This window comes from Acanthochromis polyacanthus, chromosome 3 (genome assembly GCF_021347895.1).
Source record: "Acanthochromis polyacanthus isolate Apoly-LR-REF ecotype Palm Island chromosome 3, KAUST_Apoly_ChrSc, whole genome shotgun sequence".
NCBI classification, from domain to species: Eukaryota; Metazoa; Chordata; class Actinopteri; family Pomacentridae; genus Acanthochromis; species Acanthochromis polyacanthus.
In genome coordinates, this window is record NC_067115.1 from 5858316 (window position 1) to 5876221 (window position 17906).

Genomic DNA, 17906 nt, shown 5'->3' on the forward strand with positions numbered 1-17906 from the left:
GAAGCACTGGAATGGGCTTCGTCACAGTGGACTCTGAGAAGTGCATATAAGTTCTGACCCGTTGTTCACCATCCTCCAATAGCTGCGCTGGTGTCTGCTATTTCTCAGCAGTGTCATGTGACCGGTCGCGGTGCTCATATTTTTAGCTTGGACTAATGACTTTAGAGTGTATTGACTTTTTCATTTGTGGATCTGTGCCTCTGCTTTTCCATGCATGCACGATTTGATTAGCAGGAGCAGCAAGTGAGAGTTGATACTGTAGCAGATCACGCTTCTTGAGCAGTTAATCTGCAGTGCAAAGTATAGTAGCTGTTTACAGTGGTGGCAAAAAAAAGCCTCAATAAGTAAGTCAGTGAAACTTGGGCCTTGGCAGTGCAACAATACTGATATCATGTGCAATTAACACTTGAACAGTAACATCGATTAAATTTGTTTGAAAGAATGTTTGATAGTCCTACCTGCTCCAACGGCTGGTGAATTGATGAGCCACTCTGTGTGGCTGCTTCGCCGTGTCAATCCTCTGTGCACTTCAGGGTTTTACTTGCTGTTTAATGTATATTAAGGTGAACTAATCTTTTTGTCCTTTTTTATTTGTATATATGTGTGCAAATTATCACCTACGCGCCTTGACAAAAACACTAAAGTACTTCATTAAAAAGAAGATTTTTAAAGTCAAATTTAAAACAGGTCAAAAATTATATTCCATTGAACATTTTATTGTAATATATTTTTCATTTGTCGTCCAACCCAGTTCAACATAACTGTAATGTGTAACAAGAGTAGTTTCCCCCAAAGCAGTGACTGTAGCTGCTCCTAGTTTTTACTCCCGTGCAGAGGTTATGTGCTGAAAATGAGAGTTTTGTTCGACTGCTTCACAGCAACAGCCACTGTTCTTCTTGTAGTTTGCAGCTGAACACTCGTCCCATTCCTTCTGAAAAGAAAACAAACAGAAGACTCAAGATGGAGCGTTAACGTGACCTTTAACCTTATGCAGCTAAATCACTTGGAGGGTAACTTGAGCAGCTTTTCTTGCAATGTAACAGCATAACATTCATAATTCTTGCAGCATAACAGTACGCCGTAATCATCGTAACTCTGAAGAAGTTGTCTCTTACTTACGCAGAGTGTTCCTAAGTTTGATATCTGTCAGAGCTGATAGGGAAGCGAGTGCAGTGACAGAGAGAGAGGGAGCCTGGCTTCTGCCGTGATTAATCATCTGTTGAGGAGATAAGAACTCTAGTGTGTGTGTGATGTAATCAGTGGTCTGGATTCGAGCAGCTTTATAAGTAACCATCAACTGTGATCTCAGAATAAATTCGGGGCTGTTTCATTGTTTATGTCAGTGATGGTTTGCTGTTGTGAAAGAGTTTTCCTAACAGAAGTGCAAACTTGAAAGTACTGCAGTGTGAAACAGTTTCTTTTTTCTTCTTTTGTTTGACAGTGACTCGTTGCTCAAGCAGTACAGGGTAGGCTTTGTCCGAACTAAAATGAGTTCCATATTTTCCTTCTCTTGCAGACACCAAGGTTTCTCTGCAGAGTCGCCGTCCCAGGACACGTTTTAGGTGTCTGTAGCTGCTTTCACACTGTGAAAATAATGGCAGGGAACAGGTCTGGTCTTGTAAACCTGAAGAAGCTGATGGCCCGGCATGGCTCTGAACAGCACCACAAAGAGTTAAAGGAAATCCTTGTGGGAATTAATAATTCTTTTAATAAAACTGTGATTCTGCGTAAAATGCCGTCTTTGTTTCTGGGTCATGAACCGGTCAAGGTCAGTGACTTTAACGGAGCCAAACAAACACGGTTCGGTTTAGCGCTAATTGATTCCCCTTCCAGCAGAAACGGGAATGAGCTGGTGTGTGTGTGTGTGTGTGTGTTTACTTTAAAGGCTCTGTCAGGAGTTAAAGTAAATAGATAAGTGACAAAGTAAACACCCACCCTGCACACATGCCAAGACAACATCCTTCTCTAGGGATCCATTTCTACACACAAGCATCAGCTGTTTATGCCTCATATGAAAATCGCTCTCTTTTCACAGTTTTCAGAAGTCGAACTCATTTTCCAATTATAATCCAATTATAATTGTGTGTGTGTCCTCACTGGCAGGGGGTTCCTGTAGGAGTCTCTCAGCAGTAAATCCGTCCACACTGCCTGACCTAACGCTGGGTTAATGAGGTGATCCAGCTGCAGGGGACGGTTGGTAGAGGGTCTTTGGGCCTGTTTCAGTTTCTGTGTGTGTGTGTGTGTGTGTGTGTGTGTGTGTGTTCATGCAAGGGATTAGCTGGGTGTAGCAGATGCAGCGTTCATCATGTTGTAAAGCTGTGTCCACACGAGACAAACATGATCTGGAGACGTGCAAGTGTAAATACCAGGACTGATTGTTGTAGATTTTCAACACAAATTACTCAGCAGATTTTGGCGAAGACAGAAGTCCAGTCATGGTACAGAGAAATGCAAGCAGCACTCCGGCATGGAGTTTGTATCTTACGTGAGGTCTGAAATCAGTTCTGAACACATTTTTAGTGCAAATGTCATGCACTGCTTGGCTGGAAATCATGCACTGTGGTACAAATGAATCTATAATTCCACACTTAACCTTCTGAACTCTGAGCAGTTTCTGGGCATTTTTTGCTCCTGTCACATTTTTCCCCATTGTAGGATCATTTTCACTGCAATATAAAGTCTATAAAGTCTATAAAAATGGCACAACCTGAGCTAAAAGTAGACAACTCCAAATCTCTTTTGTGCGGTATAGCGACATTATAATGCCATAAATCACAAAAAAGGGACACCAAAAGTTTCATTTTAGTGCTTTAGAAAAATTTTAGAAAAATTGAAAGAAACATGGAATTAAAATGTCCAGCATTTTCCCAAGTAGCCACAGATCTTACCAATGCTGTGACTGATGAGTCAGTAGAGACTGAGTTTTTTGCTTTTACTGAATCTAGTTTGTGGCAAAATTTTAATGATTTGCAGAGTAAAGTGATTTTGATGAAATTCTCAAATTTGACCTTAGCTTAGGCTTGGTTGTTTATACCAACAAAACCAAAAGTTGAACATGATTACTTGAAGGACTGTATAAAAAAAAGCTGAAAATCTCTTTCTATCTGTGACAGTTTTTTGCTGTGATGAATGCTGTAAGGTTCCGTAAATAAAATTAAATCAAATAAACCTTGCCTTTCAAACCTGTCAGTGGGTTTTGGGGTTCAGCGGGTTAAAATATATCCACTAAGTGTCCGCTAAAAGCAAAACTGTTGCTTACATAGTAAATTGCAGCTGATAAAAATGTGTCTGTCGTGTTCAAATAAAAAGGCTAAAAAAGTGTTCATAAATGGCTGCCCCAGACACAAACTGGAATGTGCAAAGGAGACATGCATGCAGTGGTTTGAGTTAAAATCATTCTGAATGCAAATTTGGCTGGGCTTTGTCCCAACATTACCAACACTGTGTCTACATGCACTTTCTCTTGTAAGCTGATAATGTCACGTAAATGAGAACCTCAGTTACCGAAAGTGGGGTAGGGGATCACGGAAAACTCCTTCTGCCAGGCTCAGCTTCATTTGCAGAATGACGAATGTACTGCAGTGACAGAAAGTTCTGATCGCTCCACATAACTGTACATCCTCACATTTCTCCAGCATGTGAGTACAACAAAAAAAAAAACACACAGTAGCTAAAGCAGCAGAGCAAATAGTTAAAATAAGCAAGGAATGCTTCCAAGATCACTCTGGGGGTAACTGAGACATCTGATTACTGATCTGCTATGTGTTTCAGTGGGCTGATAGTAAGCTAAGCCAGTAGAGTGCGTATGAACATGGTCTCTGATTACTGCCGTGACCTTATTTCTGCCACTAAATGGTTGGACCTAGTCCAGATTTGGACGTGGACATTTACACCTTAGTTAGCACATACTATCTCTGCATGCTTTGCAGACAGTTCAGAGACGTTTCAGTTGTAAGCAATGCATGTAAGTGATGGACCGAAAGAAAGACAGAGATCAGTCAGAACCAGAAGTGGGCCGGATGATCGCTGAAGTACAGATAAGCTGTAGTGGTGCGGTATCCATCTAGACTTGTACCAACCAGAGAGGAGGCACTCGTCCCCTCCAGCCCAACCTGTACCCTGCCAGAGGCCACAGTGGAGAAACTGACAGCTGGGCTTAACAAGCATGAAGGGGCCCTGTGTGGGTGAGATTCCTGCAGGTGATCATCAGTCAGAGGTGGATGGATGAATGGATGGATGGATGGATGGATGGATGGATGGATGGATGGGTCGAGGGAGGCAGGAGATTAATGAATAAAGAGCAGTGATGAGTGAAGTGCATCAGACATTGAAGCTGTAATGTATATTAGTGAACACTGATGGCAGGATGTAGTGAGAAAAAGTTGCAGGGAGGTTTACTGCATTGAGAAGCATGTCAGTTGTGACCTCAGTGTACCTTCGATCCTGTTGAAAGATGTTTACTGCTTTTGTGGCTTTTGTCAGTACGTTCGCTTCAGAGATGCCGTCTCCAGATGTGAACAGCTCATTAAGGTGAGCAACAAGTGATGGCAAGCCAGGAACTGACAGATCTGAGTGATTAATAACAGGCTTCACTGCTTCCAGGTGAGAAGTTTGTGTGTTGTAGCTTTAAGAAAAAACACAAAGAAGGAGTTCACTGTGTGCTTTAAAGTGGTCAACCCCAGATTTGTGAATAACAGATTATAATTGTGATAGTTGTGTATGACTTGTAAAGGAAAGTATCTCAGGTTTTGTCTATAAATGCCATACTTTATTATTATCTGTACTTGTAACTTCCCTTGGAGGATTAACGAAATTTGTACGAACAGAAAAAAGAGCAGACATGTTGCCAGTTGTCTGCTGTCACACCTATGTGGAGCTAACTGCTGGTGACATGCATATTTCCAGCTGTTGACAGACAGGACAGGATCAGAGTTGCTGAGGTGTGAAGACGCATGCGCACAAACTCAAACACAACCTTCACATTCATCACTGTTTCGCTGCTGTTGTTGTTAATGCCGGATGCCAAACTGTGGTTGTGGTGCTTCGCTGCCAGGATTTATGCTTCTGTCCTCTCAGTGGAAAAACCGGTGTTACCAAAAGTCGTCTGAAATTAAGGTGTGTGAACAACTGTGCTACAAGTAAACACCACCTTGTTGATTAATTCTTCTGCTAGTACATAGAGGTTTGTTTGTGCTTCCACTTGCTGTTGTCTGTACACTCTCGGTAGGCCGTTTCTGACTCAGGATACGTGACATTGCTCAGTGCATCAGTGTATAAAAATGATGGCATTTTGTCGGTTTCTGAATGCAAACAGGCTGTTGCTCTCTGCACTGTTCACTATATAAACACTATATAAACTCTCTGCACCAGAGAGTTGGCACTCTAATGTAAAAAAAAAAAAAAAAAAAAAAAAAGCCTTCCCCAAATCAGTTTTCAAAACTTGTTGTATTATCACCTGTGCTTGCCTGTCTTTTGTGTTAAAAGTGCGACATAAATATTACTGTGTTCAACTTAGTTGCGTTTGTGACTTGTAGAAAAGTCGTGGTGCTCATTCAGACCTGAGGTTCAGAAGTTAGCAGAAAGGGGTGCATTTCTGAATGTTTGCGGACACTATCAGTTAAATGTTTGCTGCATTTCAGTTTTAGAAAATCAAAATACACAGTTATTTAACTGTGTGCTGATGTGACCCTTCAGGATAAACTCTCTCACTATCACATTTTATTTTTGCTTAAATACCACTTCCTGAGTGGACAGTGTGCAGATGTATTCTGTCTTTTAAAAAGCTTCTCTCTCATGCATGTTGTCCATTAGGAAGGAAACCTGAATGAACGGTACTTTGTGGAGTTTTTGAACACTATAGCACTATACAGGACTGTTTTAATGAGCAGGCCCTTCCATGGGTCGTATTATGTGTTGGGGTGTTTTGAACATGTTTTTTCCTTTCCATGCTAATGAGCAGGAAAAGGAATACTACAGAACGTAACAAATATATTTTCAGCAGTAGAAGATACAAGCTGTTCAGAAAGCAAGCCATTAAACATTCAGAACTGCAGTTGCAGATCTGCTGCCAAGTACATATTCAGCACTTTGTTGAAAAAAAAACCTTACATTTACATAAACTGTTCTAATCTTGTCTCTTCTAAATCTTCTCAGATTTACTTTACAGCAAATAGCTCAGCAGTTTGAGGGGGCTGTCAAGGAATCCAAACTGCAACAAGGATTTAGTTTTGAGAACAAATCTCCCCTTCACAAACCAGCGATGCCTGTATACACTTGTGTATATAAAATTGTGTAAATATGACTGAATGTTATGAGTCAGCTGGTGGAGCTGTGGAGTGAACAACTGAGGTTAAAACCATGATGAAAGCAGCTAATTCACACCAGACTGGAGAAAGTGGCTCTGAATGTGTAAAACATTTGATTTGTTTCTGGTGATGATAGATATTATGCTACCTTTGACGTCTCTTGAACCTTATCAGCTGGCTCATCAGACTTGCACCCTAACTTGTTGTCATGGAACAGAATATGTGGTAATATAACACCACAAATGCTCAGTGATGTTTGGTGGGCCTTTCAATTCAGTTCGATTTTATTTATATAGCGTCAATTACAGTCAAATTGTCTCAAGACGCTTTACAGAACCCAAATGCCTGACCCCCAGAGCAAGCCCAAAGGCGACAGTGGCAAGGAAAACACCCTTTTAACAGGGAAGAAACCTCGAGCAGAACCCGGCTCTATATAGGGGGGACCCATCTGCCTGCTGGCCGGGCAGGTTGAGAGGGACAGAGGAGGGCAAGGGGGAGGGATAGGAGAAGAGGGAGGGGTGGGAGAGCAAGGAAAACACAACACACATTTGGATACATGTATGACAAGATATGTGACACAAAAAGTATAAGCTAACATTGAAACCTGACTCATAGTTTACTCTTATGATGTACGGCTCTGACATTAACCTTTCAACTTTGCTTGCTAAACACAGGCTGACCTAATAACCTTGATGATTTTCACGTCTCATTTAGGTGTGCCGGGAAGCCAGTGAGCCGGGAGGCACAATGTCAGAGTTCTGGCACAAAAACACTTAAAAAAAAGTGCAGCCAGTATCAGTGATATCAATAACATGTAGTAAGCCTCGGTGGTGTGTGCTGAAAGAAAGGTTTGTTTACTCAAAATGTTTCTACTAGTGACGTCTTTTCAAGTAGAGTTTAAATGTAAAGCAGCTAAGCTCATAGAGTTAATACCTCGACCCTAAACTGAAGATATGGTTGAGGTAAAAGCTGTGTGTGTTCATGAAGGCATCACGTTGCAACACATTCATTTGCTAAAAAATAGGTTAAAACTAATCTATACAATTAATGTTTTCTAAATTTTCTCTGTCTCTTTTGAACAGTTAAATGTTTAATTGCAGACTGTGAGCTAACAGCTAATTTAAGACACTTTTGTTCGTACATGTGCTGCAATGCAACTTTAGACCCCGTCAGCTATGAACTTGGGCATTATTGAGATCTATAGGCATAATTCGGGGCTTCAAATAAGTTTTAAGTATTTTATAATTATTTTAACTTCCCAAAAACATAAAAGGATATTATGTTTTCACCATACGGCCTAAAGGCAACTGGCAGCTACCAGCAGCTATTCAGTGGAATGTTTTCTTTCTTGTTGCTCAATGCCTGAGTCGATACTGTGAATTAATCAACACACCTTGAATGTCAATGTCATGACTCTGACATTTGTTTTTATTGTCTCTTTTGCATAACATGTGTTCAGAAAAACCAATGATGCACGACTGCAAATATTCTACTTCCTCACTGGAGAAAAAATAGTGCCACAGTGTGCACTGAGCAGCACTCCACCTGTCGGGAGGAGCTTTCAAACTGTCACAATTTGTCACACACACTCCAATGTCAAGCACCTTTCTGTCTGGAATCACGTTCAACAGGAAATCAAAATATGTGTTGACTTTTGCCCACAAACACCTCGATAATAACATCACAGATAATAACATAAGTAGGAAGGTTTTAGCGTTTTATTGGGATCGGTCCTGAAACCCACAGACGAGAATTGAGGTCTAATAAGCAACAGCAGCAGCAGCACACCTGAATGCCGCTCTGCATTTTCATCATAGCAGCAGAAGCATAGCTGGCATCGCTGTAATTCCTGAGTCAAACACCAGAACACCAAGGCATCGCTGACGCCACCACAGAGGACACCAAGTTGACTGAGGTCACTGTCAAATGATGATTAGTGCACAGCAATGCCGTTTGCTTGGTGCCTTTATCGTGCCATTCTATATAATTACCTCTGCATCAGCTCCATCGATACTGAGGAGTAACCTGGTTAATTATCATTGTGCCAGCATACTTGCAGTCACAGTGCTTTCCCAAGTAGACTCTCAATCTTTTTTAAAGTAGATCACAACTCACCTGTTGTAATGTTCTTAAGGCAGACCCTGGATCCCTCCTCAGAACTGTGACCTCTGACTTCTCCATGGAGATTAAAGACCATTTGCACTGTATCTGAAGCTGCTTTTGCTGCAGACAACAAGGTCGTCTGTTCATACATCTCAGCAAGTTTGCAGATATTTGTGTTGCACTGAGATAGGAGAGTAAAAGAGGGGGAGAGAGTAAGAGAAGTCGACTGAGAAAGTTGGGAAAAGGCACCAAATAAGGAAACCTGGTGGAGAAGGAGAATAAAATATAGCAGGTAAGACTCGAATCAGATCAGGATCCAGCAGCCGAGGAAAGCTTGAAGAGGTTTACTGTAGTTTCAAATAACAGGAGGAGATGGGCTGTCACACACCCTGTTATTAATTTGTTCCAGAGGTGACCGGTCATGCTCCCTTTATGTGTTGGTGTGTTTGACAGCACTGGTGTGAATGTGTACTTTGCCAAAATGAATAGCAATGAGGTCAAGCTGTCAATGCGCCTGCAGGGAGACGGAGGAAGAGACAGAAATGTAAATTGTGTATGAAATTGAGCTTTTAGACTAATACTTAGTATGTGTTTGTTATTTCTTTCACATGCTCCGCTCGGTTTAGTGTGACATATTTATGTTCTGCTGTTGTGAGTCAGGGGGTGACTGCATGTATGCGTATTGAAGTTGGTTCACTGTCATCTGGAGCGAAGACCACAACAGTCCCGCTCCACAGCTCCCTATGTGTCTTCTTTTAATGAGCTTCATTAAGAGAATTCCATGTACTTTTTGTCTTGTGATGTTTTTAATTTTGTCCTCTTCATCCTAATATAGATCATATCACAGTGGTGACTGCCCAGTCTAGACAACAGCTGACAAAATCTGGGCGTCAGCTACTGCACAGAGGATGACTAAGTTGGTGGGGATGTTTCTGGTTAATTTGGATCATAAAAAAATTGGTATTTCACACCAGACAGCTCTTTGGATTTTTTGGGCTCGAAGAATGGAAATAAAGAACAACGGGCCTTTGTAGTTTTGCCACAGTTGCAAGTAGAGCACCTTTGAATGTCTGAACCACTGCCCAGATCCATGTGATATTAATGCTCTGTACATGTCCACTGTGTAAAAGGAGCCACAGACCTTGACCGTCAACAATTTAATGATTGCGTAAAAATACCGTCTACTCAGTTGTGTCATGTAAACACATAATCCAGAGAATATTTTGCAGTCTGCATGGTTAGAGACAGGAATATCCTGAAACATCTTAGCAAATATCAGATTGAAATAAAAGTTAAGAACGTAAGATTTCACTTCAAATATCTTAACACCTACCTGCCAGATTAACACTGGGTCTTCTACATCCGCTCATGGTTTCCAGATGATGTACCCTAATTACTTTGGAACCTGGGTTTTCCTCTAACACACCTTCACACTTTGTTTAAACCGAAATTTGGTGGAGATATCCGCAATCCCTACTAAATTAATTTTGACCTTTTATAACACTCCGTTCAGGTCAGCGTTCCTATTTATTGTGTGTGTAATTATAAGGTGTTATAATATCCGAACACATGCTTGTTTGTGCGTGTTCAACCCCAGTGCAGCACACATATAGACTTTATCTGCTTACACAATAGTGTTTTGGGCCTAAGAGTGTTTGAAAGATTGAAGTCGTTAAACTGATTTTACCGGTAAGCTTTTCAGGCATGAGGTAACAGGATATTCCACTCTTGGGAGTTGGTACCACTAAGACACGGCCCCCTTTTTTTTCCTCCATGAAAATGAAGTAATCTCCCCACAGACCAACTTTCTGACAGAATTTATGTTCCCCACTCTGCCTCTTTGCACCTTCATTCCTGACTCTCCCTCTTTCACAGTCCCTCCAAATCTTTCCTCAAACTTTTTGCTTAAAGTGGTAATCCTGGAAATCTCTTATGAGTTGATTCTGGTTTCATTGGCAGTGACTCAAGAATATTGCTTTAGTACTTTCACTCAGCACTGTATTTTTTTAATGTTTAACTTTTTGTGAACATTGTCTGCTATTACACATAGATATTGCTGCTCATACTTTCTCAAGTTTCTTATTTTTATTCTAATAAAACTAGAAAAGAAAAGCACACCACTTCCATGAAGAAAATGCATGTTTACTAGGCATCTAATGTACTTTAAAGCATTGCATTTACTGCCTTGTTGGACTTACGTCTTCAATTGGGATAGTGGTGTTTGCACCTTTACAATTTACCCGAAATGTCTGCTCCTTCCGTTGCCCTTTCAATGCAGCTGGTGTGGATGATTTTCCTCTTAGCATTTCCAGTTTTCATTAGTAATTTTGTTATCCTCACAATGCTCCCCACTGTTATGAAATGTAAATAAATAAGGAATACCAGATCAGCTCCTAGCAAGATTTCACCCATTAGCTGTGCTGCTTTCCTTTGATGTCTGAGTGCTCTCATGACAGAGGTGAAGAGGGAAAATGACACAGTCATTATGGAAGACATTTAATGCTGAAATATGATCAATTTCACATGTTTGAAACTGAGATGCTAGAGCTGAGGTTGGGAATTTAGGACAAGTTGAAGTAAAACCCATTGGTCCAGAAAAACAAAATCTGCCATCTCATTGCCTAGTGGGTGTTTGTTCTTCGAAGTAGTTAGAGACGTCTACAGAGGAAATGTTTTTGCCATTTTCCTAAGTAGTTTTCAACACAAGCAGTCTTGATAATACAAATTCCAAATGGACTCTCAGCACATCAGGGGGAAACTATACCTTCTTTAGCAACAACTGCAATTAAATGCGTTTTGACTCAAACTTCCAAAGACTTCACCATATAAAGTATATGTAGCAGATGCCTTCACAAGTCCAAAATTTCCATAATGTCGAATTAATCCGGATCCATTTTTTATTTGCAAGCCATGGACCTTAACCGAGCCAGGAGACACAAACATGATCGCCACAACTTTCAAAGCTGATACCTAACCCTAACCCTACTACCCCAAACCCTACTGACCCTAACCCTACAAACCCTACTAACCCTAACATTACTAACCCTAACCCTGACCTTACTAACCCTGGCCCTACTAACCCTGCTGGCCCTAACCCTGACCCTACTAACCCGAACCCTACTGACCCTAACCCTTGCTATTAACAAGTTAACATTAATTTCCAAGTTGTCAAAACAAAACTGTGTCTCTTTCCTGTAGCAAAGTCCATCGTTTACACTGTTATTCTGCTACTTGGGTGTCTTGTTGGAGTTTTTGAACACTAGCAGTGCAACATACGGGAGCCTGAGTTTACCAGATCTCCTGTAACATACATAAAAATCACAAGAGGTATGATACCTGCATGTAAACAATGCAGATTTTTCATTTGTATGTGAGAACAGAAGGACAGACAATGTGATTTGAAGAGACCTTTAATAAACATGAACTACTCACAAGTTTTCATACTAGTCTGATGATGGTTCAATTAGCTGTTGTCATCAGATGATCTGTGCTTTAATCAGTCCTGGGGAACACATCATTTCAAAGGATATATCTGATTTATTACAGCTTGGGTTTTAATTTTCGTTGTTCGTATCAGTTCTGATGGCATTGCACTCATCGAGGTAATTCCTGAGTTGTTTGAACGTGGTGGAAGAAAAGACAAATTTTTGTGGTGCAAGTCTAATGTCCTGTTTATTTAATTATTATAGGTTTGGCCTCCGTCTGTCCGTCCGTCCGTCCGACATGAAGGGGACAGCTTTTCTCGGAAACTATTACAGCTAGGATTACGAAATTTACTGTGTAGCTTCACACCATGGACACCTTGATCAAGTTTGAAAATGAGACCTGTGCGATAATATTTAACAGAGTTATGGCCCTTGATCACTATTTTGGATATAGACTCATAGACATCACATGTGGCGGGGGATATTGATGACCATGTCGTCTTGTTTTTTAAAGTTATGACCAAATATAGTGGTTCAAATTGTACAAGAAAGTCAGTCTGTGAACTCTGGTGGACAGATTTGTCGAAATGTAACATTTTTTCTCTTCCAAATATGTTCAGCTAACCTGGAGGTTTGCTTAAAACTTGTTTGATTTTCTGCTCATGGTTCCTGGACTCGAAATTATAAAAATAATGTTACCTTTCTCCTAAGTATTAGTCAAGTAGCACCAGTACTTTTGCTTGTGCAGGATTTTTCAGGCGTCCTCCAGTTTGAGAGAATATACAACACTGTCATATCTGGGTTTTATGGTGTACCTCAGGTAGAAGGAGTCAGCCTTTGTTTACAGCAGATCGTTGATGAATGGAGGCAGTCATCAGCTACCAGCTATTAAAACACCACATTTTTCTCCCTGTCTTCCTCTTGTGTGCTTTCCCCCCTCGGTTTACCTCTCACACTCATCGTCTACTGGCCTCCCTCTCTCTTCCATCTCGCTACCTTTCTCTTATCACAGGGGAGGACAAAGGTTTATGTGGGCCTCTCATTCTGTCTCACAGTGAGAGATGGCTGCAGTGTATTGTGGGTAACAGAATCCAGCTGTGTTGTAGACTCTGTGTTTGTGTGTGTGGTGGTGTGAGCATGTGCTGGAATGTGTGTGTGTGTGTGTGTGTGTGTGTGTTCATGGCTGTGTGCTGTGCTGCTCTGCAGGTTGTTGGTGTGTGTTGACCTGTTTCATGTCATTTTGACAGTGATGTTTATCTTTCATCACGCAGCCTTATCTCAAACAAATAGCTGAGGATATACTGTGTGCCATGAAGTCTTACTATAATACCAGAAAACTCACATTTAACTATGAGTCCATGAAAGAGCAGAGAGAACTGATTTCACAACTGAAAGTTATGTGATTGCGGTCCAATGCAGGATTGATTGCACGCAGAGTGTAGGTGCTCCCCATGTTTCAGCTGCTGTAGTTGATATGGTGCATGGCAGATTCTTGGCTTTATGATGTGGGCACCCGGACAATATCAAACCAAAGAAGAAGCCCAGAGACTTACTTAAGATGGGCCTGCATGGATTGAGTTGTTAGCTTTCTTTATTTCCCTCCCACTTCATTCCTTTGAAAGCTGAACCAAGTCCAAAATAGAGGAGGTGTTTATGAAGCAGGCTGTGATCAAACTTAGGAATAGATGTGCCTTCCTGTCAGTTCTTTGAAAATATTGCATTTTGGGGAGTTCTGTTGTTATACACTTTTATAAAGCCTTTTACACTTTCAGTTTTGTCTCTGACATGACTGAACTGAAAATTATAGTACTACTTGCACAAATCAAGTGCTAGTAACACATTACTTCTTTCAACTGCCTCTCTCAGTAGCTTGGCGGTAACAAAGCTGTTTTCTGAATTGAACAGCTTTTCACTAGCAAAGCTCCTTTGTTGGTTGAGTAGGTCGGCAGTTACAGCAACAGTAAATAAACTACTTTTGCCTTGTTCCTGTACAGCGTCCTCTGTAATTATTGGCACCCCTGGCTAAGATGTGTTAAAAGCCTTGAACTGAATTCAATTTTTATTGCAGAAGCATACTCTCACACTGAAAATTGTAGAAAAAATGTATTATAGGAGAAGATTAGGTGCTGTTTTGTTGACAAAAGGGAGTTGTGCAAAATATTAACATCAGGGTTGCTAATAATTTTGGCACACATGATTTGATGTAAAAGAATTATTTCTTAATGTGTGATTCCACCCCCCCCCCCCCGAATAAATGCATTTGAATTAAAGGTTGGATTTTCCTCTTTTTTTCATTGTGGTCCGATATTATTTAGAAAAAAACTGAATTCATTAGAAGCTGAAGAGCACATCTTAACCAGGGGGGTGCCAATAATTATGGAGGGCGCTGTATATTAGCTTGCTACGTTTTGCTGGGGGGCAACTTCGGTGTAGAGAAGCTTCATTTAGCGTAGAGTAACTGCTGGCTTAGCTCTGCTCGCTTTTTGAAGCAGCCTGCCCAACACAGCTAGAACATAAAAACTACCATTGCTGCTTCCTTGCATTTGCCATTATAACTATAACAGCATAATTATCTTATTCAAAGTCTAAACTTAAAAAAAAAAAAAAATGTCAAAATGCAAAACTTAATTTTAGAATTTACTCTGGCTTCCTCCCACAGTCCAAAAACATGCTGAGGTTCATAGCGATGTGTAGAAAATGGATGGATTGTGAAATATGTGAATGCGTAGGTGAGTTACATGATTGCGGAAAATTTCTGTCTTGCTTTGTAACATACCATGAAAACATCCATTATCTATGCACCATGGGGGAGCTGGAGTCTATCCCAGCTGACTTAGTGTGAAAGCAGGGGACACCTTGGACAGGTCACCAGTCTGTCACAGGGCTTCATAGAGAAACAAACAATCACTCTCACATTCACACCTACAGACAATTTAGAATAATCAATTAACCTCAGCATATTTTTGGACTGTGGGAGGAAGCCATAGTACCTGGAGAAAACCCACGCATGCACGGGGAGAACATGAAAACTCCATGCAGAAAGATCCCAAGCCCAGGTCGGGATTTGAACCTGGGATCTTCTAGCTGCAAGGTGACGGTGCTAACCACTGAGGCACTGCCCATTAAAACAGAATAAGACAATTCATGGAGACGCTGGTGAAGCATTAGAACAACATAATTTAAAGAACACAAAAGTTTAGACCATGCATTTAAGCAATAATTTTTTAAAAATTTTATTGTGAAATATGCTAAATAGGAGCAACTTGTGAAATGCCTCCATGAACAACACAAAGTCTAGAGAAATGTGAGCACAAGGCCGGTGTTATAGTTTCCGTGCCCGATGTGTAGACACTACTGTACATTTATGTAACATGTCTTCTAATTGACCACAAAGTAGTAAAATTACATTACCTAATGAAGAATTAAAAGGTGAAACTATATTCTTGTAAGACTTAGGAGAAATTTACAGTAAGCTGCTTTCTGACCTTAAAAAGCTAAATGTGTCACATCTTCAGAACAGCATCTCGGGTTCTTAAACAAAGCTCTTCAGCAGAGTGGGTGCTTGATGTCAGGCAGGTCTGAATACTTATCCTCTGAGATGGAAGGTGTGTCTACTGTACCACCCAGCACTGCGTTTTCCTGAATTAAACTCGCAGAGAGGCTGTAAATGACACATCTTGTCAGGGACTCGCCTCCAGTGCGTGTTCTGACTCTGGTGTTTTGGCAGCAGCACAGCCTCAGACCACATACACGCTGCTTGGAATTTGTAATTACAGACACATGTTGTATAAAGGCATACATCTTAAATTTGTGTGATTCTGTTAATTTTCCTATGCAAACTGTAAAATTTGTCAAGAGAAAAGCCATCCTAGCTTCTTTCCCTTTCTTTCTTGGCTCTCAAACACTGATGTTCTCTCATTCATATTCCAGTCATACTTCACCTTTCCTGTCATAAAATGATTCTCTTATGCAGTGTGTCAGCAGTAGCACCTTTAAAGGACTGTCAAACAACTCTGCTATTCTATAAACAAAAGGCAACCGCACACAAAGAGAGATCCGGATTCTAGAGCTGAGCGTGTCTTCAAACTGGGACATCTACCCGAAACAAAAGCAGCCCTGTGCCGCGTCATAGCAAGAAAACTTTGTCATCAGTGTGACAGCATGCTGTCAGACTGTAGACATTTTCATTGTGTGCGTGTGTGCAGTAAGGTATGCACTACTGTTTGAGTTTGTAGCTTCATGTGTTTGACTAATGTGAATAATAACAGTGCTCCTTCTCCTATCTGATGTGACAGAGTGGTTTGGTGACTTTAGCAAAGTCATTCCAGACATTTTTTAATGTAGACTAGCAAGTAGGAGGAAATTTTCCATCCTCCTCCAAGGAGACGTCTTGTGTCTGGTTGTTAAACATTTACAATAAGGAACTGGATATCTGTAGAATGTGGATTTTTCAATGAAAAATAGTTAGTAGATGTCAATTAAGAAGAATTTTTCACCACGTAAATGAAGTTCTTCTTCATGGAAAAACTTAATGTTTTTACTGTCTTTAAACATGTCTTGAAGTGGTTCTGTTAAATTTTCAGTCTAAAATGTCCAACATTTAAAATGTGAGTATATCTACTGATCTGCAGCTTTCAATTGCAATTTTCTTCACCAACTCTCTCTTAGACTTTGCACTTCCTTGCTTCGGTTCTTAAAGCTCCAGCTACTGGACTTTCTGGGGCTGGAGTCAGCGACCGCCATGGCCCTCCACCACACTGATGTCCACTTCGGGATTCTAGAGGGGAATTCTGTAGCGAGTCTGTGGCACTCCAAGTTTTTGGAAAATGTTTTCAATTTTTCTCTGGCCCGGGGATGGAATGAACCACTCCTGCCCCACCCCCTCCCATAATTACACTGTGATGGACTTAGACTCAAAGCTGAGGGTGAAGTTCCACTTGGTAGCTTAGGTTTGGTTTCTAAGACACACACTCACTCAAAAAAACTTAAACCTTTGGCTGGTCACTAGAAGATCGGAGCACTTTCTGTCAGCACGCACTTCTGTAACCTCTCTGTTTTCTTTCTCTCCTTGTCTTTCCCTACTTTCCCTTCATAAAGACAGATTTTTAGGGAATGTTGCAAATTGCTGCCCGGCTGAAGGGCTCAGACCTTGTGTGTTTTGAGGGGACAGAGGGCAGTAAGGGAATGGAGGTATGGAGCAAGAGATGCCCCCCTGACTTTAATAAAGCATCTTAGGTTTCTCCTCAACTTCCCCATCAGGAGTCTTGGAAAGAGCAACAGTAAAATGGAAAACTTACAGAAACCTGATCAAAGAAGGGGAGAGATGAGAGGAAAGAAAAGAGGATGATGCAAGGCACAGAATGGAAAGTAATGTACTTGATGACAAATGATCTACTACATTAGTCATCTAAATCTGTGCATCGTTCCTTTGTCCATAGCAGAAACAGCAATGCTTCCAAGTCTTTAAAGCCTGCCATGTTATGCTATGTTGTATTTTTATCCCTCCAAATTAAATTCAGTCTCTTCAGTTCTACTTGCATTTATCTTTTCATGTCAAGTTAAACTCTCTTTGACTGTTCGCTCTTCCTGGTTCTCTCTCAAGTTTCAGTGTTTGTGACTTCTGGACATTTTGACATGACACAAACCCATCGAAAATGAGTCTCATTAAATTATTCTTTTTGGACTCCAGTTGGTCTGGAGTTGGAGATCACACTTTCCGTACTCCAGTCCAGGCCCAGTGCTGGATCATCTATGCTGACTACACAGCAGTATTTTCACTTACGTCAACATTATTTGCATCCCATTCTAACCAAGGCTGAATACTTTAATACAGTAAAACAACCTTCAGTTTATCCAGGACAAGCTGATTTTCGTAGCAGCTTTGCAAAAAATCAAACCACCATTTGAAGAACAGTTTAGTCAGACTCCAGTCAAACATAGCTCAGATGTGTGATACAATACTGTATTTCTGCACATAATTTTGGTAGAAACACATATATAAACTGTTAACTTCATCACTGCACAATCAACTCTAAATAAAGGCATGAACATATTTAAAGAAGGTCAGATTAGG

At 40.8% G+C, this 17906-nt stretch overlaps 1 protein-coding gene across 1 annotated transcript in view; it reads left to right on the top strand.

Annotated features, from left to right (window-relative positions):
- The window catches only part of vasna (vasorin a), a 39044-nt gene that overhangs the window by 14694 nt on the left and 6444 nt on the right, over positions 1–17906 (top strand). The window lies entirely within an intron of this gene.